The following is a 24419-nucleotide window of genomic DNA, read 5'->3' as shown; positions in this document are numbered from 1 at the left end:
TTGATATTTTTGGCTCTTCTTATTGTGTTTTCTAGAACAAGGACTCGGGAAAGATGATTGGATATGCTAAGGAGAAGAATAGGCTCTATTATCTTGAAGGAGCTAGAATCCCCACTTATTTCTCAGGTTTGGTTTGAACATTGTAGGCTAGGTCATCCGCCTTTTCTGCTATTAAAAGCATTGTTTCCATTGTTGTTAATTGGCTAAGCATAACAGGGTTTCTCACAAGTGTGATACTTGTGAATACTTGTGAATTGGCCAAGCATAACAGGGTTTCTTTTCTAAAAGATGAAAATCCATATTCTCAACCTTTTTACTTGATTTATATTGATGTTCAGGGCCTTCTAAGTTTCCTAACTTTAATGGAGCTTGTTGGTTTGTTTCTTTCATCGATGACTGTACAAAGGTCACTTGGATTTACCTTATAATAGATAAGTCTGGAGTGAGTTCTATGTTTCCATTGTTTGACAAAATGATCTTTAATCAGTTTGGAAACTCTATCAAAAGCTTAAGATCAGATAATGGCAGAATATTTTAACCACAATCTTATTTCTTTCTTTTCCAACATGGTTATCCTACATCAATCATATTGTGTTGACACACCTGAACAAAATGGGGTAGCTGAGAAAAAGAACCGCCATCTCTTAGAAGTGACATGTTCTATGCTTTTCTAAATGCAAGTTCCAAAAATTATTATGGGGAGAAGCAAATCTTGCAGCTGCCTATCTTATCTTTAGATTGCCATCTCAAGTTTTTGGTGGAAAACACCAATTCAAACCCTTTTATATCTCTTTCCTACTTATACTTCTGCAAACTATCTTCCTCCTAGAATTTTTGGATGTGTTGCTTTTGATCACATTCACAAACACCTTCACAGTAAACTTGATCATAGAGCACTTAAATGTGTATTCATTGGCTATTCAAACTCTCAAAAATGATACAAGTGCTACCACCCTCCTCATAAAATTTATATATCTATGGATGTTACATTTCATGAGTCTACTCCGTTTGTCTTTTCTTAGCAGACTCATCGACAAGGGGAGAATCTCTTGGCTGCTGAATTTGCTAAATCTGCTGATATTTCCCGACCTTCTAATGAATTGTTGAATTTGTTGACCTTTCCTAATTGTCTTTCCCCTGAGGCTAAGATCTACCCAAAAATCAATTGGGTATTAGATGCCATACGCACGACAATCAAACTAATACATTTTATGATGAACTGGGGTGCAAAAGAAAGTCTCCAATGCTAGTTTATTGCTTGGAGAAATAGGTCTATGAGCCTCTGACGAGACTCAATCATTAGAACCAAGATCAGTTCTAAAAATGCTAAGCCCTTCTAAACCAGAATTTGGAAATCATGATGTAAGTGTTATTCCTTTAGATTTGCGCCACCCTGTACTCTTAGGAAAACACTGGCAGTGTACACAACATCTCTTCAGAATTTTGTCTTATGCCATTATGTCTCTCCTCATCATTGAAAGCTTTCTCCTCTTTTGATTCTATTATGATTCCAAAGATTGTAAACAGTGCAGCTGAAAGATAAAATTGGAGGCCTTGCTGTGGAAGGAGGGAGATGTAGGTTCTTGAAACAAGAGAGAACAAGACATGGGAGGTGTTCCCTAAACTAGAGGCACTGCGACCCGGTTGGATGCAAATGGAGGCGTTCATTCTTAAATATAAAAGTCTGATGGAACATACTTAGAAGCATTACAAAGACCGTGTTATTGTTAGTGGCCGAAAGTACACATATGTGATCGTTTACTATTTTGAGAGCTTTCGCTCCATGTTACTAAGAATGAATTCTATCCGGGTTTCTTTTATCTCTCTAGTCCATGGAAATTTTTATTTGGAAAGCTACATCAATTTAGTTGAGTGTGAAAAATGCTCTTGCATGATTTAGAAGAAGATGTATTCATGGAGCTATCACCAGGATTCAGTTAAGGATTTGGCACTAATAAGGTTTGCAAATTAAGGAAGGCACTGTATGGCCTAAAACAGTCTCCAAGGGCTTGGTTTTAATTATTCACAAAAGCAATGAAGCAAATGGATGACCAACAAAGTAAAGGTGACCATACCTTGTTTTATAAACACTCAAGTGAAGGGAAAATAATAGCATTGCATGTTTATATGGATGACATAATAGTGAAAGGAAATGATACTCTTAAGAGAGACAAATTAAAAGAGAGATTCTCTGGTGAGTTTGAAATAAAAAATCTTGGTAAGTTGAGGTACTTTCTTGGGATCGAGGTAACTTATTCAAAGGAAGGTGTTTTCTTGTCTCAATGAAAGTATATCCTAGACCTTTTGAATGACATAGGAATGCTTGGTGGCAGGGCTACTAGTACACCTATGGAACAAAAATGTCAATTGGGAGAGAAGGAAGGTGAAAGTTCAGTTGATAAAGGGAAGATATCAAAGATTAGTGGGCAAGTTAATTTATTTGTTCCATAGAAGGCTAAACATAGCCTTTATTGTTAGTCTTAGCTAATTCATGCATAACCTAAGTGAAGAGCACATGCAAGCTGTATAAAGAATTCTGCATTAGTTGAAAGCTATACCTGGAAAAGGAATCTTGTTCCGAGCAAATAAAGAGTTGAATCTTGAAGCCTATACTAATGTAGATTATGCGAGTTGTATAACTATAAAAAGGTAAACTTCTAATTATTGCACCTTTTGAGGTGGAAATCTAGTCACTTGGAGAAGCAAGAAACAAGCATTAGGGGCATGTTCGAGTGCAAAGGAAGAATTTAGAGCTATGATTCTTGGGATTTTTTGAGTTATTATGGTAGAAAACAATTTTGGATGACTTATGAATTCAAAGAAATTAGAATATGATACTGTTTTGTGATAACAAGTCTACAATTAGCATTGCTCACAACCTGATATAATATGATAAGACCAAGCATATGGAGATTGATAGACATGTTATAAGGAGAAGTTAGAGGCTGGTATACTCAGTACACAATTTGTTCCATCAGATAATAAGTGGCAGATGTATCTTCTTGAAGATTTGAAAAGTTAACTAACAAGCTGGGATGAAAAGGAATCCATTCACCAGCTTTAGGGGGAGTGTAGAGAATGACTGATTTGCATATTTTCAAGAATCTTGTTGGCTAACTTCAGGGATAAAACAACTCTTGAATCTTGGGTATTTTTCAGGATAGGCATGTAGACAATCTTTGAAATTCTGGTTGATTTCCATCTATGATTGAATTTTTTTTAACAGTAAATTTATTTTTTCTAGAGGGTTGAAAGTCTATAAGAGTGAGTGTATTCCTTTCATTTCAAATATAGAACTAAAAAATTCTACAACTTATAGTGTGATTTTAGTTGAATCTTATAAACCATGATCCCTTTCTATCCTAAGGGCCATAAATAAAGCATGATTTTCAGTATTTGTAGAGGTTTTTTCAAGAATTGGAACTAAACTTGTGCAAAGAAAAAAAGAAAATCAACAATTGCAAGAAAGAAAACTTCCCTTTCAAGTTCTCTTGCAATTAAGAAGCATTGTAATGTAATATGAATTGGAAGGAAGAGTGAAAATTAGATAGAAAATAAGAAATCCAACGATAAATGCAAAGTGTGCATTAGAAAAATTGTTACCCTGCAAAACATCCAAATGAGCATTGAGAACAAAATCAAGTTTATAGTTTTGAAAAGCAAAAGGCACCTGGCTTTCCAAATTTGTCAAACAATAGCAACAATAATAGCAATCCCGATGTTGCAGAGCTGCTGGTTGTGAGAAGAAGGAGCTAATGTGTTTATTCTACTTAAGAATGGATGGAAGTTGCTGGTTTTTAAATGGAGGGTGAGAGTTTTTTGAAATAAGAGTTTCCATTAATTACCATGGTGGTTAAGTCTGTTACAGTGTTGGTGAAAGGGCTTAGTAGGAATTACAAGTGTTTGAACTGTAATACTTTTAAGCGAAATGGGCGTTAAGGGCCATTGTTAGTTACAATAGGTTACATTAGGATGATAGGGGTATCTTGGGTATTTGATGATGATGTGGCAGGCAGTTACTAGAAGGTTGTAGAAGCATGAGCTAGTATTGTTTTGGTAATGTATAAAAGCATCTCTTTATGGAAGAAAGCTTCATCTTTGAGCTTTGATCTATTTCTCTTGTTCTCTTTGTTTTCATTCACTAGTTGCTAGGATTTTCTGAGGATCTCCAGGAAGTTGCTTCCTCTGATCTCTCTATGTATTTGTAACTGAAGTTTTACAATATAAGAAAACATATTTGGAATGTGCCCTTGTTTACAGGTTGGGATTTGCAACATCTTGCTATTAGAGAGGTGGTTCTGCTTGTGGGATTAGAGCTGAAATCATGGAGATAAGAGCTTAAGAGTTGTGGAGAATTTGTGAAATTTCTTTAAGGAACAAGCTAACAAGAAAGATGTGAAGCATGAAAAAGTTATATAGGATCTTAAGGATCAACAAAGCAAGGAGGAGGTACGATCCTTGTTGCTTAACCTTCAAACTGTTAATCAAAAAAATCATGCTAATAGTTCACTGATTTCTATTAGATCTGAGAAAGAATTGATCTATAATAAGTCAAGTCAACCAAAGCTAACTATGTTGGGATTCCCAAAGCTCAGTGGAGATAATTTGCATGAATGGTTGCTGGCATTTGTTTAGTTTTTTGAGTTTAGTAAAACTCTTGAAGGGACAAAGGTTAAAATTGCTTCACTTCATTTAGAAGGTAGAGCATTGCAATGACATCAAAATTTTATTAGGAGTAGATTGACTTGGGAATTACCTAATTGGAATGATTATTTGTTGGCTTTGAACATCAAACTTAGAAGTGAGTTGCATTATAATCCTATGTCAGAACTTAAGAGTTTGAGACAAATATGATTAGTTCAACCTTATCTAGATAAATTTTATGTGCTGCTTAATAGATTATTTCTGCAAGAAGAGTATACAACTAATTGTTTTGTGGTATATATTGAAAGATGAAATCGATATTCAGTTAGGATGTTTGATCCAAAAAATTTATAGCAAGCTATTAGGTTAGCAAAGTTACAGGAAGTGGCAATTGATAATGCTCATTACAGGGTAAAATTAATTCAAAAGGATATAAATTTAGTTCCACTTTTGCCTACTTCTAAGATGCTGCAAGAATTAGGATGAGTTAGTACAGGGTGAAATAATAGTGTTTTGGGAGGGGAGTTAGGAATAATTCTGGAAGACCCTTCAAACTATGTCAAACAAAGAATTGGAGGAGAAAAGAAAGAAGGGCTTGTGTTACTGGTTTGATGAAAAGTTTTCATTAGATCATGATTGAAAAATGAACAATTATATAGGCTGGAAGTATGTGCAGATGAGAATACAAAAGTTAAATTTGAGGAGGAGGATAAAGGGGTAGTTGTAAAGGAGTTAGTGGTTGAGATTGAAAATTTTCCTATTACATCTTTAAATGCATTGGCAGGAATTCCTCCATCAATAGACTATAACACAATGAGCGTTGGTGGTTCTGTATATGGCCAAAAAAAATATATTCTGATTGATTTAGGAAGCACAAATAACTTTATGAATGAATTTACTGCTAACAAGTTAGGTTGTAAAACTACAATAAGCCTTCCTGTGCAGTAATAGTTGAAGATGGCAGCAGGATCTGATATTATAAAATTTGTGCAAGAATGAAATGGAGGATGCGAGGAGTGGAATTCTAGGTTGATCTTGTGGTAAATCCATTGGAAAGTTGTCAAATAGTCCTTGGAATTTAGTGGTTGGTTTTATTTGGGCCTATAATATAGAATTTCACTACATTCAGAATGGAATTCACAGTGGGCCATAAGAAGGTGGTATTGAAAGGTTCTCCTTTACCTAGGATACATTTGTTACAGGGAAAATCCTTGGTAAAGGCATTACTAGTAGAATTATGAAGGGTTCAATTGTGTTCATTGGTAGTAACACTATATGAATTAATATGAGCATGTTGAAGCAATAGTCAGAAGAGCAATTACAAATTCAACAATAGGAATAGTTACAGAATTTATTATTGAAGCATGATGACATTTTTCAAGAGGTTAATGAATTATCTCCAATGCGAACTCATGATCATGCCATTATATTAAAGGATGAGACTAATACCATTAGTGTGAGGCCATATAAATACCCATCTTTTCATAAGAACATCATTGAGGAGCTAGTTATAGAGATGGTGAGCAAGGGAGTTATAAGGACTAGTACTACTTTTTCAGCTCTAGTTGTTTTGGTTTAAAAAAAACTGACAATAGCTAGAGAATGTGTGTAAATTATTGGGCAATTAATGATAAACTGTGAAGGATAAGTTTCCAAAACCATTGATTGAAAAATTGTTAGATGAACTCAATGATGTTGAATATTTTTCAGACCTGGACTTAAGGTTTGGATAGCACCATATTAGAATGAAAGAAAATGATATATGCAAGACTAAGTTTACAACCCACGAAGGACACTACAAATTCTTGGTGATGCTTTTCAGGTTAACAAACACTCCATTTACTTTTCAAGGGCCCATGAATGAATTGTTCAGACCTTTTTTAAGGAGATAAGTATTAGTGTCTTTTGACAATATACTTGTGTACAACACCAGTTGGGAATCACATATGAAGCAGTTAAAACATGCATTTTCAATCTTGCAAGCTAGTTGGTTGTATGCTAAAAGAACCAAGTGTACATTTGCTGTGAAGAGTATTAAATATCTAGCTCATTCCATCAATAAAGGAGTAGAAATGGATGTACACAAGGTAGAAGCTATTAAAGAGTGGCCAATCTCTAAAATAATTAAGGATTTAAGGAACTTTTTGGGCCTAGCAAGATATTACAGAAAATTTATAAAAGGCTTTGGAATCATTTCTAAAACATTGACATAATTATTGAAGAAGAATAGTTTCAAGTGGAGTGTAGTTAGTATTGAATCTTTTAATAAATTTAAAGAAGTGATGAGCTTTGCCCCTTTATTATCAATGCTTAATTTCAATGCTGAGTTTACAGTAGTAACATATACATGTGAAGAAGGAATTGTTGTAGTGCTTATGCAGTTCGGGAAACCCATTACCTATGTAACCAAGGCCTTATCAGACAGACATAAATTGCTTTCAATCTATGAAAAGGAGATGCTTGCTATTGTTATGGCGATACAAATATGGAGGGCCTATCTAGTTAGAATACATTTTATGATCAAAATTAATCATCATAGAATAAAATTCTTATTACAGCAAAGGATTACAACACCAAGTTCACAGAATTGGTTGGCTAAATTATTAGGCTATTATTTTGAAGTGTTGTACAAGAGGGGAAGTGAGAATATAGAAGCTGATGCACTATCTAGAAAACCCACTTTCTCAGCAATTTCTATAGTTAAATTTGAAATTTGGGAGAGGATATAAAAGGGTTGGAATGTAGATTCTAAATTGCAGCAAATAATACAACAGATTCAGCAAAGGTAGAATTGTAAATCTTACTATACTTGGTCACAAGGGCAATTGAAGAAAAAGAAGGGCAGGCTAGTAATGGCGGATGACATGGAATTAAAACAATTAATATTGAATGAATTTCAGAAACATTATGGTATGAAGCAACAAAGAAAATAATTACTAATCACTTCTATTGGAAGGGGTGTAAACATGATGTCAAAACTTTGGTAAGACAATGTGATGCTTATGAAAAGAATAAGCCTGAGAATACTTCTCCAGTTAGATTACTACAACCCTTGCCATTTCCTAAAGCAATTTGGGAAGAAATTAGCATGGATTTTGTTGGTGCTTTTTCTACTTCACAAGGAAAGAACACTATACTAGTAGTAGAGGATACGTTGAGCACATATGAGAATTTTATTAACTTGTCACACCCTTATATAGCTTTAATGGTTTCTTAACTTTTCCTTGATCAAATTTATAGGCTACATAGGCTTTAAAGTCTATATTTAGCAATAGACAATTTCTAGAAAAAGCTTTTCAAGTTAGAAGGGAAATTGAATTTTTCTATTACTTGTCACCTTAAGTTTGATGGGAAAACAAAAGTAATCAACAGGCATTTGGAGTATTATATATGGTGCATGACTAGAGAATGTTTAAGAGAATGGCTCAAATGGCTCTTTCTAGCTAAATGATGGTATAACACTAGCTACCATTCAACTATTAAGGCTCCACCCTATAAAATAGTCTATTGCAAAGGACCTCCTATGCAATTACTATACCAGCCAATTATTTCTAAATCCAAACTAATTTAAAAGACCTTAATGGCCAGAGAAACAATTTTACAGCCTCTAAAGGAGAACCTATCAAAAGGCAAGAATTGTATGAGATTAATGGGAGATTTGGCTTTTTATCAACTTACGGCCTTATAAAAAATCTTCAATAGCTAAAAGAATTTGTCACAAACTTGCTACAAAGTATTTTGGCCCATATCCTATAGAAGAAAAGGTGGGAAAAGTAGCTTATCGAATTCAATTGCCTGAATAAACCAAAATTCATAATATTGTTCATGTGTCACAACTTATGAAGAAATTAGGTAAGGGAGAGGCCTAAAAAACCTAGCCTAATTTCATTTCCGAAGACAATGAAACAATGAAAACAACTATAGCTAGTTTAGAAAGGCAATTGGAGAAGTGGTTTAATAGAGCAGTTGTTCAAGTTTTGGTTCAAAGGGAAAACTCTTCTTCCGATGAAGCATATCGGAATTTTATAATACATTACAACAGTAATTCCCAGAATTTTGTTCTTTAAATCCTTGAGGAGAAGGATTGTCTTAGGGTTGCAGAGCCATTGGTTGTGAGAAGAAGCTACTCTTTTTACTCTATTACTATGTTTACTAAGCTGAAGAATAAAGGGAAGATGTTGGTTTTTACATGGATGGAGAGAGTTATTTAAAATAAGGGTTTCCATTAATTACCATGGTGGTGAAGTTTATTATATTGTTGGTAAAAGTGCATAGTAGGAATTACAAGTGGTTGAGTTGTAATATTTTTAAGGGAAATGTACATTAAGTGTCCTTTTAGCTACACGTAGTTGATAGGGGTATCTTAGTTACTTCATGCTGATGTGGTGAGCAGGTATTGATAAGTGCTTGAATGAACATATTTCGATATATGTTTTACATACATTAAGCATCTCTTTTATCAAGTTTTATAGCTTATAAAGTGTATTTAGTATTCTTTTGTGCAAATAGGGTTATGAATGCATGAAGAGAGAAAAGAAACAAAGATAGGTCATGGAAGCACATTTTGGGAGTCTTTTGTGCAACAAAAGGATCATGATACACACACTATGTTCAAATGCATGGGAGTGTGTGCTGACTTCTGAGAGAGTTCGAGTTAATTCATAAGTTGGAAGGGCACAAAGGTAGTCACACCTAGGGGTGGCAATAATCTGTTCGGACCCGCCGGCCCGGTTTTGTCCGACCCAGAATAAAAAGGGTTTGGACATAAGGTTTGCAAAATGGGGGCCGGGTCCGGACATGGCTTGGTTGTCCGAATTTAAATCCGGGCCGGGTCCGGATATAGAAATTCGGACAACCGGGCCCTTTTAACCCCTAAAACTTTAAAAGCCCACAACCTTAGGCCCATTTGTTTTAAGCTCATTCTTCTAAAAACTTTAAACATATATTGTTTTTTCTATTAAGACTTAGATTTTTCTATAATTTGAGTTGAGTTTTGGATTATTGATGCTTTTTTTTACATTTAATGTGAATTAAATTATTTTTGTATAATTTAATATTTGAGCGAACTTAAAAATAACTTATAGAATTCGGACAAATTTGAACATCCGGACAACCCGGTTTTAAAATAAACCGGGTTTGGACATGGCAAGTTTGTCCGGATTAAAAACCGGGCCGGGTCCGGGCACAAGTTTTTCTATTTATATTAGTAGTTGTTCGGACCCGGTTTTGTCCGGACCCGAATTTTTGCCACCCCTAGTCACACCTTCATGCTCCAGCTTGTGTGAAGAATTCAAGAGCCTTCTCAATAGTTGTTAGTCGACAAAAGCCATGTGACCTAACAGACTAGCGTGTGCCTGACCATCTGGCCTCTAAAAAAGACATTCCATCAAGTACTGTTTACAAGTACTGTAATAGTTATTATTCATATGTTACTGTAGTGGTTATTGTTCATGGTCGTGTGAAAAATTTTCAAGCCCACACAGGCGTGTGGGAGCCTTGATTTTAGATTATAAAAGGTCATTTTGCCTACTTTTAGGTTATCTTTTGTGCAACTCTTGAGATGTGATGTAGCTAGGGTTTGGAGAAGAGGTTTTTGTAGCCTAGGAGACATTTCTTCACCAACTTTAACTGATTCCTCCTCCGTCATAGCATCAAGGAAGCCAGTGGCAACCTAGCTTCAGAGTGGATTCCATCAAGACATTGAAATTATCCATGAAGGCTATTAGTGCAGATATAGGGGGTTTATTTTTATGGCTTTTATATACTTTCATTAATTGATTGCTTTCTTTGTATATTGCTCCATGGAAAATTAAACCCCTAGAGGCTATTTGGGCAAATGAACCCTAGGATTCTAATCTTGTGTGGATTTGCTTTGTGTTTCTATTAAATTCAAGTTTGGTTGAGTTTCAATCTTGTTTTCTTAATGCTTGCTTATCTTATTGATCTTTTAGTTAATTGGTTCGCATGATTTGTTCATCTTAGTGAGAGAGAGGTTTCCATTAGGGTTAGAATCTCAAGATTTAAGAGGGTTGAGAGGGTGAGTCATGAGATAGTGGAGTGTCCCCTTTCCGTTCTAATTGGTGTATTCTATCTATGTATTTTCTAACCTCTAAGCAACCATATGTGGTGTGAGGTATTGAGAGAGTTCTCTGCCGGGACCTCGTAGGAAGTTAGGGACCTTTCACTTAGAAGTAGGGTTAGGTTTATTCTTAGGAATCAAATATATCTTTTGAGATCCCTAGAGTGCTATGTAATCAATGTGGTGTAAGGCGTCGACAGAATTCTCCACCGGAACCTCGTAGGAGACTAGTTATCGGTGATCTGGAGGTAGGGATTGATATATCTTAGAATTCATACAACTTAACATACTCATTCGAGAAACACTTTGTACACCTAGTGCCTAATACCTGAATCCTAGGGGAGCATCGCCCAGATACTCCACTTTTACTGATGTGAACACCCGCAAGTACACCGGGGTCATCAAGTAATACCCTGTGAGCGACACAGGGGTCATATTCCATGGGGTTAAGGAGCTACCCTTACTTTCTCTTCACGTTTGGTATAGCCTACAAACCGGAATACAAGTGTCCTAAACTAGCAAAAATGGAATAAGAATTACTAAAGGTGAATGAAAATATGCCAGGATGAAAGGGTGAGAAATCTAGAGGAAAGAACAGTCACAGATGAGGATTCCCTCGGGACTACTAATGCTTGAGAATGCTAAGGTTACAAGGCAGTGGTGAATTTGGACCAAGAGATTTCCAAAATAGATAATCCTAAATCCCTCGCTGATTACCCCTAATCCTGTATGAGTATTGGTGCAGAATTTCTTCCGACCAAATCCTCCTACGATTGCAATGCGGACAAGGAATTCTAAAACTAGGATCAAATACACATCTAGGTTCATCTCTAATGGTTAAAGGGGTATAAAATACCCGAATCCCTCGGTGTATTCGTACATGGATCCCTTTCAAGCTATGTGAGTCTAACACAATGGCACATCCCGCGCATCCAAGTACAACTTAGGAGTCAAACCACAAAGTTCTCATGCAATTCAATACATTAAAGAACACAAAGCTTAAATAACAAAATCAAACCACATGCATTCAAAGCAAACTAAGCAACCATACAAGCAACTACACCCCAAGGTTCACCGATATTCAGAGACCATGGAGTTTAGTTGTTCATACTAAGAAAATACATGATCATATCCACAAAAACAACTAAATAAAGCAATAAAGAACTCCCTCAAGTGATGAATGTGGAGAGACAAGTCACGGGAAGCTTCCAACAATGCCAACAAAGGGATGGCTTCCTTGCTTTCTACAAGCTTAAAAATGGGAGATAATGTCGGATCTTGCATCTTCTTTTAATTTCCTTGCCTAAAATGTCTTCTTGAGCTTTCTTAACCCGGATTTGGAAGATGGAGAGGAATGGTGGAGGTAGGAGAAGAGAGTGTGGAAGAAGATGGCTCAAAAATCCCTAAAATCTCTTTTTAAAACTTTCTCGGGTGGCTTCACCGCCTTCTTCACGAGCGTGAATGAGGCCGTCAGAATTTGAGGAATTCGCCAAAAATTCATGAAGTGGTACAGTAAAATGCTATCATAAAACTGCATATTCTTTATCTAGTTCACGGGCGTCTTCACAGCCGTCAGCAAACCCGTCAACTAAATCAAAGACTTTGCTGTTTCTCGAGTTCTTCGTGCTACAATACTATTGCAGTGTTGTTGCAATACCCGGGCTCTAAAATGTCTTTTTCTATGTCATTTTCTTTCTCTTTTGCGTTGTTGAACTCACCTGGGCATCCTCATGACCTATAACATGAATAAGACCAATTAAACCACACAAACGGCAACAAATCATCGATCTATACATAAATAGTACAATAAGAATACGTATAAAATATACACATTTAGGTGTTTATCCATTTACTAATTGAGATCTCCCTTTATTTTTTTCCCTTGCATATTCATCTCCGGTATTCATTTCTTTACACACTGGATCATCACATCATCTCATTCATTAGGCTAGATAGCAAATAAGTAGTTAGTACTAGTAACCCTGTTCCCTATTGATTTAACTACCAGACCCGTTGGGTACACTTTATTACTTGAGCGACCCGTGCACTTGAGGGCACGTGCAAGGGGTGTGTTAGGTACCAGAATGCGGTAAAAGTGTGATCTAGGTTTGAGCTAGCAGGGTATAAAAGCATCTCATCATGGAAGAAAGCTTCATCTTGGAGCTTTGATATGTTTCTCTTGTTCTTTGTTATCTTTGTTTTTGTTCACTGGTTGCTAGGGCTTTCTGAGTATCTCTAGGAAGTTGCTTCCTTTGATCTCTATTGGTGTTTGTAATTAAATTTATCTAGAATATGCACCAGGATATTTAAAGTGTGGCTTTGTTTACAAGTTGGACTTGCAACACCATATTTGTCAAACAATAGAAACATAATAATGGGCACAATGTCCATGGATAAGCTATCAAGAAGAGAAAGAAGACTCTGTTTAGTTGATATGTAAACCAAGTATCCTTAAAACCCTTGACCTTCCATCTTCTCCTTGCATCCTTTGAGTTCTTCATACCCTCACTTGTGATGGTTGATGGGGTAAGATTTTGGCACTAGCCGTTCTCCTCTCTTGTTGTAAAAGATTGACATTGAAAGGCTAAGAAGCTTGGTGAGGAGTTAACCTGTCTGTACACAGACTTATGACTCTAAGCTACTCGAGGATACAAACAACTTTGTTTGGAAAATTTCTTAGCAAAGCTTTGCCACTAGATCAGGTCAAGGAAGTTGTGGTTCATCTGTGGAGTGGATTTGATGCATTCTTTATAGCAGATATTCCAAACTGCTATAATCTCATTTAATGTCAAACACAAGAAGTACTTCAACAACTCTTATAGGATGGGTTACAGACGGTGATGGTCATGGTCCTATAGTTGACATAATGGGTCGGAGGAGGGAGGGATCCAACCAGGATTAAAATGGTTGGATCCTACCACTATCTAGGTTCAAGTTTATCGTCTTTCAATAGAGTTTTAGGACGGTGAGATTCTTAAGACTATAGACTATTAGTTCAGTTAACACTTAAAGGATGATGAGCACACTATGAACCTTACAAGTGCTAAGTTTGTCTGTATATGCCTAAAAACTAATTTATCCATCCTTGAAATAGGGCTTATGGCTTGGTTTAGAAAATGAGAAGGTAATGGTTGTTGTACTATATGAGAAATTACATATTTCTATTTCAGATGTGGGAGAGTGGGTCACAGTGAGGCTAACTATACACTAAAGCCTTATGTCCTTGCGAATGATGAGACAAACTGCGATGCTTACCCCTAATTGTCAACCCCGGTTGTGTAGCCACTAATCCATAGTGGGGCAAGGATGGTTAGGAAAATGCCAACCTGTGAAGGCGATGCTATCATGGGGTTGAAAAAGGATCTAGAACAAGTGTATTTAGATGAGTGCAAGCCCTAGATAATTGTTCACTATCATCTAAGGTGGGGGCGTAGATAATTTCTCAGTGTTGAGAACTAATGTGAAGTTGTCACTAGAGAAGCCAACATACATCTCAGTAGTGCCTCCTCATCCTGACTTGTGGCCTTCCTCGGTGTTACACGTTCAGAAAATAAGGCATACCTTGTGATTAGATTATGGTCAAATTAGAAGTGGTTGATTATAGCCTTTTGCGGATGCGTGCCTCAAAAGTTGGTGGACAATTTTTCTACAGTTACAGGGGATTTGGTCCCTCTTCAAGGATGAGACTTCTCTCCTTCTATTGACAACATATATGGCTACCACTTATAACACCATACCCAAGACTTCCAAAACTTGCTTATATTGGATCTATCCATACTTGGTACAATGGTCAAATGGGATTAACTAGTCATTGGGTCAAGTTCGACAAGATCCTTGCCAACATTGCATGGACTTCTTACACTACTCTTATGCTAATAGACATCATCCAAAGTTATCTCTAATCATGCTCCTTTTTTTCTATTAGCTTGCTTCTTTAGTTATAGGAAAAATAGGGTGTTTAGATTTGACAACTATTGGTTAGAATACAATACCTGTCATAATTCTGTTTCTAAAACTTGGAATAGCCTTGTTACCTATCATGTATTTTCTCACCATGTTTCTTAAACCGAGAATCATCTGATTAAATGTAGAACCACTATCATGTCATTTTTAGAGATTGATATTCATAACATTAAGGTAGATATTAGATCCTTATAGGTGCTTGAGGCCTTTATTGGTTTAAATCCTTCTCAACTTATAAATCTCCATTCTTTATAAAATAGGTTTTCAGCCCTTCTTTGGTGACCAGTAAAGTAAGCCTAATAGTGATAGTTAGACAGCCCAATCGGTCAAGTAATATAATATCCAAGGGAAAATGAAGAAATCCTGGTCAAGCCTCACCAAAACAAAAAGGTTCTGAGATGATACTGAGTCATCAAATCCCTAAGCAAACAGCCCCATCTGAGTTCAGTTTATGCCAGCCCAGTTTTGGTTTCGTCTATGAGCAAGTCTTGGCTCTATTAAATAGGCATAGAGAGCTAGGCTTCTATAGCTCAAGAATGTTGACCTCAACTTTAAATTCTTTTATAATGCTACCGGCATTTATAATTATCACAATAAAATTTCCTATATGTTTCAAATAACAATTCTTATGTTCTTGATATCCTTAGGGCTCTTCCTAATGATTATAACTCTTTTTTTTATAAGAGCTAAAAAACTAGCCTTATTAAAACACTAACAAAGGTTAAAAGAGAAACAAGGAAACAAGAAGAAACTAAAAAAGTAAACAAATAAAACAAGAAGAAAGGCTACAACTAGAAGCTAAGAAAATCACAATGAATAACCATTAGATTGGAGGTTCTTCATTAGTCGGCTCGGCAACTATCTTCCCTGATGGAACGAGGACACAGAATGCAAACTACTTACATGGCTAGCTAGTCAATAGCAACTTTGATCCAACTTCTAGGGATAATATGAATTTTTGGAGCTTTGCCATCAATGATTAAATGTCTAAGAAGATTAAGCTACAAGTTTGCTCTCCAAGTATTTTGTGGTTCACTAGAGTTGATTGCAGCGAAGAGATTTGAACATGCTATGAAGATGTGCTAAATAGTATGATTACTCTCATTAGCACAATGAATAGCAACAATAAGCGCCTTAGCTTCACCATCTAGTTCAAAGCTCATTAGGATATAACATCCTGCAATGAGAATAGTATAGTTAGAGTTAGAAATGTAAAAACTTGCATCACCATTAGATATTTCAATGGTCCAAAAGGTAGAAAAGAATAGGAAAATGCCCTCAACATATGAGAAGTTATAAAGTAAGAGATTATTGCTCATTTAAGAAGTGGGAGCAGAGGAATACTCCTTGGCATGAGGAAAATCTCTTCTAGAGATATAATTAAGGTCTAGAGGTTCGTTTTTGAAGATGTAGTTACATCTGCCCTTCCAAATAAATAAGGAAGTAGCAGCAATAACAAAATTAACAAAAACAGAGTTGCCACTTTGATTAGAATCAATCCACATGCCACAAAGAAAACCATTGGGAAATGAAATATTTTTACTAACCAAGTCATTAACCAAAGACCAAACAATCTGCGATTTAAAATAGGAATAAATAAGGTGTTCAACAATTTCATATTCCAGAAAAAGGAAGATACACGGAGTTTGAGAGCCCAGATTCAAGGAGTAAACGAAGTTATACATTTTTCTTTTACCCCAAAAAAGCAAACAAATGAAATGTTTAGCCCTCGAAGCAACTCTAAAATTCCAAAGTTTCTTCCAACCGGTCCATGGCTGACAAGGACTAACATTATGATTAAGATGACTGTAGGCCATAAAGGAAGGCTTTTTACACTAAGATTTAGGGACCTAGACCCAATGGTGAGATCCATTAGGATCCATTATGCTTTGTGATGTATGTTACGAAGTAATTATTAAACTTCTTTTAAACCAGCTAAAATTAATCATCCATAAACTTATTGGGCTAGAACAAAGTGGATTATTGGCTAGAGATCCACTATGGATAACATCTTGGGAAGTTAAGAAGTAGCTCAGTCTTTAGAAAATGATAGTCATCGCCCTCCCTCTTCCCCCAGGATGATGATCAAAGTTGATATTAAAAAAGCCTATGATACACTTGATTGGAATGCTATCTTTATAACTCTTAGGCAAATGAGTTTGTCTAATATTTAGATCTCTTTGATTAGGGCATGCTCATCTTCTACTAGCTTTTCCTTTCTTATTAATGGTTGTCCTAGAAAGTGGATTAAAGCTCATAGAGGAGCTAGGTAGGGTGATCCTATATCAGCATACCTTTTTATCTAAGTTTCTCAGAATTTAATAGCTATGATGAATTATGCTTTAGATTGTAATATGATCTTTGGTTTTAATCATAGATTAACTAAAAACCTCAATCACTTGCTTTTGCTGATGATCAAATTATTACTATCAAAGAAACTAAAGTTGCTTCCAAATATTATAGGCTCTATTTGAATATTTGTAAAGATCTTACTAGGCAAGCTCCTAATCTCTCTAAGTCTACTATTTATATCTTTAAAGGTGTAATAAAATAATCATTGTAGCCATTAGAAGGATTTTGGATATAAAGCTGGGTAACTTCCCCTTTAAGGCCTTGTTTGGATTGACTTATAAAAAATATGTTTTTTTTTTTCACTTTAGTAGAAAGACTTCTGAAAAAAGTGCTTCTCAAAGTAAGTTAAGTGCTTCTCTCTATTTTGTGTTTGGATATGTTAATGTAAAAGTACTTTTATATTTATGAAGTTGTTTGTATGTGCATTCATAGGACTTTTTCTATAGTAAATTACTAAAATAGGTATTCATTGAATTATAATAATATCCCAATCATTATGCATTTATCACACGGGGGCGAAAGCAAGAGTAGACGAGACGGAGAGCTTCAGATCTTGGAGAGAAACCTTAAAAACCTAGATCATTTCTTTATTTTATAAGGGTAATTAAGTAATTGTGTAACTCCAAAACTACTTCTGAAAAGTGTTTTCTTCATAAACATCACATGACTAGCTTCTGGAAAAAATAGTGTTGCTGCTTTTTTTTGCAGCTTCACCTTTTGCAGAGAAGCTAATCCAAATAACTTTTTTATGACCCCATAAGTACTTAACTTTTTTTAAAAAAAAGTGCTTATGGGCTTCCCAGAAGCTAATCCAAACAAGGCCATAGTATCTTGGAGCTCACATTTCCCCTAGTAGGCTCAATATTGCACAATGTTAATTTTTAATAGATAAGGTTAACTTGGCAATTAATGCTTGGAGTTAATCTTATATTTCCTAAGCTGGTAGAGTAATTTTTATTAATAGTTTCCTTATAAGCATCCCTATTTATCAATTATCCTTTTATGCCATTCATGCTTTCATCCTAAATAAAATATATAAAATTACCAAGTATTCTCTGTGAGATATAGGTAGCAATGTTAATAGCTTTCACTCAATTTCTTGGAACATAGCTACACTTGATAAGTATGGGGGGCTTCGGTGTTGGAAACCTTAGATGTACTAAGGTCTCTGAGGGTCAAGATCCTATTTACAGTCTTAAATTTTGATGATAAGCTTTGGGTGAAAATTTTTAAAGCCAAGTAGAATTTGAAACCTTGCAAAAGTTGTTAATTTATCCTGGATTTATAAATCTTTGTGCAAAATTGCAGAAATTCTGAAACCCAACTTATGGATTAATAATTGCAATTTCAGTAACGTTAATTTATGCAATGATCTTTGCCGCTTTGATATCCTACTGGCTTATAAACCTACTTATAACAATATGTTATACAAAATGGAAATTATGTCCATGATGGGTCTTATTTGTGGTAATTTTTTAAATGTTGAGGAAACTATGTCCTACACTTCCATAGGTAATACCTAGATTGGAATAGGCTTTCTAAGTTGGTTTTTTTATCATTCTATTCTAAATCATTGACTATGGTTTCCAATTTGTTCTACTGGTAAAATTTCAAAGTTGATATATAGCCATCTAAACATGGGATCTAGTTTTGGTGATTACTGGCCTAGGTGGCAATATATGTGAAAACTATAGGTGGCACCTATGGAAAAGTTTTTTCTATGGAAACTCTTGGATTAAATTTTTGGTTGATCACTTAACTTTGGTGTTTTTCCATTTTGATTATCTAAGTTCAATTCAAATCAACATAGTCACTTAGTTTTAATTTAGTTTCACTGGCAAGTCATCCGACTGTTCCCAACCCCCCTTTTGCTGACATGGCCACCGGAGAAGCCCACTCAACATACCATTAAAATGTCTTCACATGACGTGGCTTTCCACGTCATTCAAAAACCTCCATGATGGCCGCCAGTAGTCCACATCACTGGCCAGGAGGCTACATCAACACTGGACAGCACCATCTTCGAGGAGTACAGATCATCTTCTAGGAATTGGTGATCATCACCTTCTCCGCCCATAGACAAAGATTAGTCTACCATCATTGGCCTACATATGAGGAAGGGGACGATGGAGTTTGCAACCTCCGATGGGACCAAAGAGGAAGTTTGCAATAAGTGGAGATGGTGGTGAATTGTGAGAAACGCGCACTAGGAAAAGAAGCACTTGAGTACTGTAAGGATTTTTTTGTGCAGAAAAATCCTTTGTTAGGGTTTGCAGAAAAATCCTTACAGTTAGGGTTTTCGCTCTTGTTGTATTTTTTTTTGCTTTGTAATGTTGATTTTGAGGTATCCCGGGGTTGTGTAAGTCATCCTCTGTTTGAAGGGTCATGTTCTTGTTTAGGATCTTGTATTGCCTAGTGAAAAGATGTGTAATGGTTTTTATGAACATGTGCGCACTAAGGAGTTGTCTCCTTCAATGTGGTCCCCAACCTAAAAAAATCCATAATGTGAAGATTTTGTTTGTTCTTTGGCCGTTTAAAGTTAAAATTTAGTGACCAAAAGAGCACAAAAGATAATAATTGGTGTGTTTGTTTAGTATTTATCCATATATGTGCCATGAATTTTTAGTTATAATGGTGTGTGACATGGTTTGTTTATGTTTGTTGTTTAGTGCGGTATTGTATTCTAGTATAATTTAATGGTATGTCATGTAGTTATGGTTTTCAAATTGGTTGATAAACATTTTGTATTATATTAACATGTTCTGTATTAAATTAGTTATGAATTAACATGATTTGTTTAAGTATCTATTTTGTATTGCAGCATAATTTACTTTTTTTACATTTGGGTGTGATTATTGTTCATACAGTTTAACTTATAGTTTAATTTAATCATATTGTTTGCGAATTGGTGTGTTTGTTGTTCTCTGTGTCATATAATGGTGTTCCATATAGTTATAGTTTTTAATTTTGATAGTAATTAATTTATTACGATTGTTATATTGATAGGTGTTATAATAAGTGTCCATGTAAAGTAGTTGACAATTTTTTTAAATTCTTTTGTAACTGTAGTATATGGTGGTTAGATACTTGCACTAATTTTAAAGGTATGAGGGAAATTAAAACAGACATGGATGCGCTTATGCAGGCATGCTAAACAACAAGGATCAGAAGATGTGCAAGAGGAGGGCAGTGACTTGGAAGGTATTCTTCTTAACTTGGGAAAAGACAATAATAAGAAGCATGGTGAAGAAGATAGTGATATACATAACTCTGAGTGGAGTTTTAGCCTTGAATCAGATGTGGAAGCTATAGACACCAATGCAGTGCATAGGAAGATAGTGCTTGTTGTTGGAGAACTTCCAAACTTGAGGGATGATGCTGGAATGGATTCAGATTATGCAGGATTAGAGAAATTATAGTCATGCTCATCCATTGATGAGGATGAATTTTTCTCCAATAGGGCAAGGTATTATGAATTCAATGAAGAATGTGACAAGAGGAATCCCCACTTTGAAATTGGGATGAAGTTCAGGAGCTTCAAGCAGTTCAAGGATGCAGTAAAGAACTATGGAATTAAACACATATACATAATGAACTTCAAGCCAAATGATAAAGATATGTGTAAGGCATTCTACAAAAGAGGTTGCCCTTTTTACTTGTGGGCATCACCCATGGTCAAGGATAGGTCCACTATGCAGATAAAATCAAGGAATATCAGACATGTCAATGCATAGTGGATAGCAAAAGCCTATTTCAAATAATTCAGTGCAGATCCATCTTAGAAGATAGCAGATATCATCCAAGCATTGAAGACAAATCAGGAGGTTGATATAAGTAGGTTAAAGAATACAAGGCTAAGTGCATTGCACTGAGGTTAGTGTTATGTTCCCATTTTTTTTTTCTTTGGCAATTTTAATTTTGTTGGCCTTCATTATGAATTTTGTTGATAATGTTGTGTTCCTTTCATGACTGTTAGGCTTGTAGATGGTGATGAAGAGGGTTAGATGGTTGGTTTATATAACATTTTTTTTTCTTTGGCAATTTTTATTCTATTAGCCTTCATTATGAATTTTGTTGATAATGTTGTGTTCCTTTCATGACTCTTAGGCTTATTGATGGTGATAAAGAGAGTTAGATGGCTGGTTTATATAATTACATGCTAGAGTTGTTGAGGACACACCCAGGTTCAAGCATAAAATGCAAGACTCATGCAGGGGTATTCCAATCAATGTATGTTTGCTTGGTTGGCCCCCCTCAGAGAAGGTTTCCTGGCAGTTGCAGGAAGGTCATTAGTGTTGATGAATGCTTTCTAAAGGACTTTTATGGAGGCCAGCTACTGACAACAGTTGGGGTAGATGCAAATGACTATAGCTACGCCATTGCTTGGCAACTATGAGCAGATTAACCAAGGAAACCTGGAAATGGTTCTAGGAATTACTAGCAGAGCACTTATAAATGAGAAATAGCAATAATTAGGCCTTCATGAGTGATAGGCAGAAGATTATTTTCTGATTCCTTCAACTTTTTTTAACTGCCTTGATTTGAACATGATGAATGTTTTGATCACATATTTTGTTGTGCATGTATCATTAAAATCACATCTGAATTATTATTTTGTTGTGCATGTTTCATTTAAATCACCTTTGAACTTATATGAATGATACCTTCTTCACCCCATTGCCTTCTTTTTCCATGTGTGTCTATGGGTGTTCTTCACAATTAGGGACTTATTCCTGCAATCTCAAAACTTTTCCCAAATAGTGAACACAGGTATTGTGTTAGGCACATCTATAGTAACTTTAGTAAAAACCTATAGAGGTAAAACTCTTAAAGACCTACTTTGGACTTGTGCCACAGCAACAAGCCTAGCTGCATTTGAGAAATCCATGGACAATCTGAAAAACATGTCTCTTGGTGTCTCTCAATACATGAAAAACATTGGCCCAACACATTTCAGTCACAACTCAAGTGTGACATATTCTTGAATAACATGTGTGAATGCTTTAGTGGCCATAATTTGGATTCTAGGATTAACAGTATTGTGACAATTAATGAAATGATAAGGACCCACCTTATGATAAGGATACTGAAAAGAAGAGATGCAATGAACAAAATTACATCCACACACTACCCTAGGATAATTCAAAAGATGCAAAAGTTAAAGGAATAAAGTTTCCATTACAAAACAACATGGTCAGGTGGTGCCCAGTATCAGGTTACAAGACTTGATGGTCAATACGTTGTTGATAAAGTAAAGTCTAGATGTTCTTGTAGAAGATGATAGCTGTATGGTATCCCTTGTAGCCATGCAATTTCAGTTATATATTACAACAATGAAAAACCCTAAGAACTATCTAGATAGTTGCTACAAGGTCAGCACCTACATGGACACCTACAGACACACTTTGAACCCAACCCATGACAGGGATTCTTGGCCCAAATCTAATAAATGACCTATAATTCCTCCACAGCCTGTCAACAGAAAAGAGGTAGGAAGGTTGTACTAAGAAGAAGAGAGTTAGGTGAAGAAAGAAGAGGGTACACAAATGAGAAGATTAGCAAGAAAGGGGTGGCAATCAAATGTAGCATTTGTGGAGCTAGATAATGCTGGAATATTGTGTAGTATTACTTCAGGTATGACAATGTGTTAATGCCAGGAGAGAAATGAAGCAAGTCTGTCCCAAAATGCAGTACAAAGTGAAGAATGGCAAGAAGACCCAATGGACAATATTGACTCATAAGTTTTGGATGAGCACTTCACCATGGTGTGTTCCTTATCTTATTTTGTTTCTTTTCTTGTGTATCTATAACCATAAGACATTAATTTTTTTTTCTTCATTGATTTAAAGGTTGCCAATTTGATTGGAGGTGATCAACATCACCCAAGTGCAAACCAACCCCCAAGCTCTCAAGACCCCATGTCACAGGTGAATGGATATTTATTTTGATATGTGCATTTTCAACACAGTATAGTTGCAGTGACCTTTGTTTTTTTATCGGGTGATAAATGTAGCTCAACAAGGATAACCTACCAGGGGACACTCCTGCAGAACGGACTAGGCTTCCAAGATAGAAAATGCATATTAAGGGAGGCAAAAACATTAATTGACACATGAAGCAAATCGAGAGTACAAGTGATGCTACAAAGAAAAGGAAAGCTTGGGTCCCATAAAGGAATACATGTGGTCTTCTGCCAAGGAGGAGATGGTCAAGTCATGTTTGGTGTTTTTGGTTTATGAATACTTTTTGGTATGTTGGACAACATAGCCACTTGTTTTAATGTTGGCAACTGCAGTTGCCAAATTTTTGTATACTACCGCAACAATGTGAATGTTTGATAGTCATTTCAATGATCAAGTTTTTGTGCTTCTAAGTTATTACTTCAATCCAGTTTATTTGATCTCATTTAATTTGGTATAGGATTGCTTAATGCATCTATACTACTTAAATGTATGCAGATTATGTGGAGCATATGAAAATTTTTTGTGCTTGATGCATATTATGTATGCAGATTGTGACTAAAAGAAAAATTCAAAAGTGTGTAATTAATTATGATTAATTTCAATAACAGAACAATTACAAATGTATGCAGATTGTGAATGGGAGAAAACTTCAAAGGTGTAAACACAATGTTGCAATTAATTAAGACAATTACAAATGTGTACTTGATTATGATTAATTTCAATTGCACATCTGTAAATGAAGTTAATCATGCAAAAGGAATCATATGTATGTCTGAGTATTATAGGAAATTTATTGCAGTTCATTCTTTTTTTGCATTTGATTAAGATCATAATTATAAGCTCTTAATAAAAATTATATAGCATAAAACAAAAGATTGATAAGATAAAGAATAAAAAAATCACTTTATTTAGGGCTTTCATAAATCTAGAGAAAAAGTAAAACTGTATTCAATTATTCAACCCTAATACTCAAAATACAATCAACACCTTCAAAATAAATAAATAAAAAAGAAGGAGAAACACAAGACTAAAATCAATGGATTTAATTCAACCCTAATAACTAATATTACACCCCCTCTCCCATTCACCCACTCAAACTACATTCCCTCTCCCGCTGGCTTTCATACAAGTTGTGGAAAGCCAGAATTAAGGCTTCCAACAAAGACGGATTAAAGAGCTTTATTTCCCGAACTAACCATCGTCGGGACATATGAAGACCTTCCAACATGCGTGATTTTACCTGCTATACCTCAATAATGCACCAAGATCTTCTTCTCCATGGCACTCATTTACCTCCCATGCCATTGTTGCCTCTGCTCTAGAAGATAAAGAAGATTTGCCCGAGTGGAAACCCTTCCTAGTGATGTGGCGGGTTGTATAACTGATGTGCGAGAATTGTAATTGATGTGGATGGCTAT

At 35.5% G+C, this 24419-nt stretch overlaps 1 long non-coding RNA gene across 4 annotated transcripts; it reads left to right on the top strand.

Annotated features, from left to right (window-relative positions):
• Positions 1–4115: 4115 nt before the first annotated feature.
• LOC120263319 lies at positions 4116–23396 on the top strand. 4 transcript variants are annotated; one of them, XR_005537055.1, is made up of 5 exons: positions 4116–4449; positions 20184–20239; positions 20325–22803; positions 22888–22965; positions 23052–23396. It is a non-coding gene; the product is annotated as an uncharacterized LOC120263319 (long non-coding RNA). The 4 variants fall into 4 exon arrangements; XR_005537056.1 differs by having other exon boundaries at positions 20184–20911; positions 22696–22803; XR_005537054.1 differs by having other exon boundaries at positions 20184–20911; positions 21146–22803.
• Positions 23397–24419: the final 1023 nt, after the last annotated feature.

This window comes from Dioscorea cayenensis, chromosome 6 (genome assembly GCF_009730915.1).
Source record: "Dioscorea cayenensis subsp. rotundata cultivar TDr96_F1 chromosome 6, TDr96_F1_v2_PseudoChromosome.rev07_lg8_w22 25.fasta, whole genome shotgun sequence".
NCBI classification, from domain to species: domain Eukaryota; kingdom Viridiplantae; phylum Streptophyta; class Magnoliopsida; order Dioscoreales; family Dioscoreaceae; genus Dioscorea; species Dioscorea cayenensis.
The sequence above is the reverse complement of the archived record's forward strand: the minus strand, read 5'-3'. Positions and strand labels throughout refer to the sequence as shown.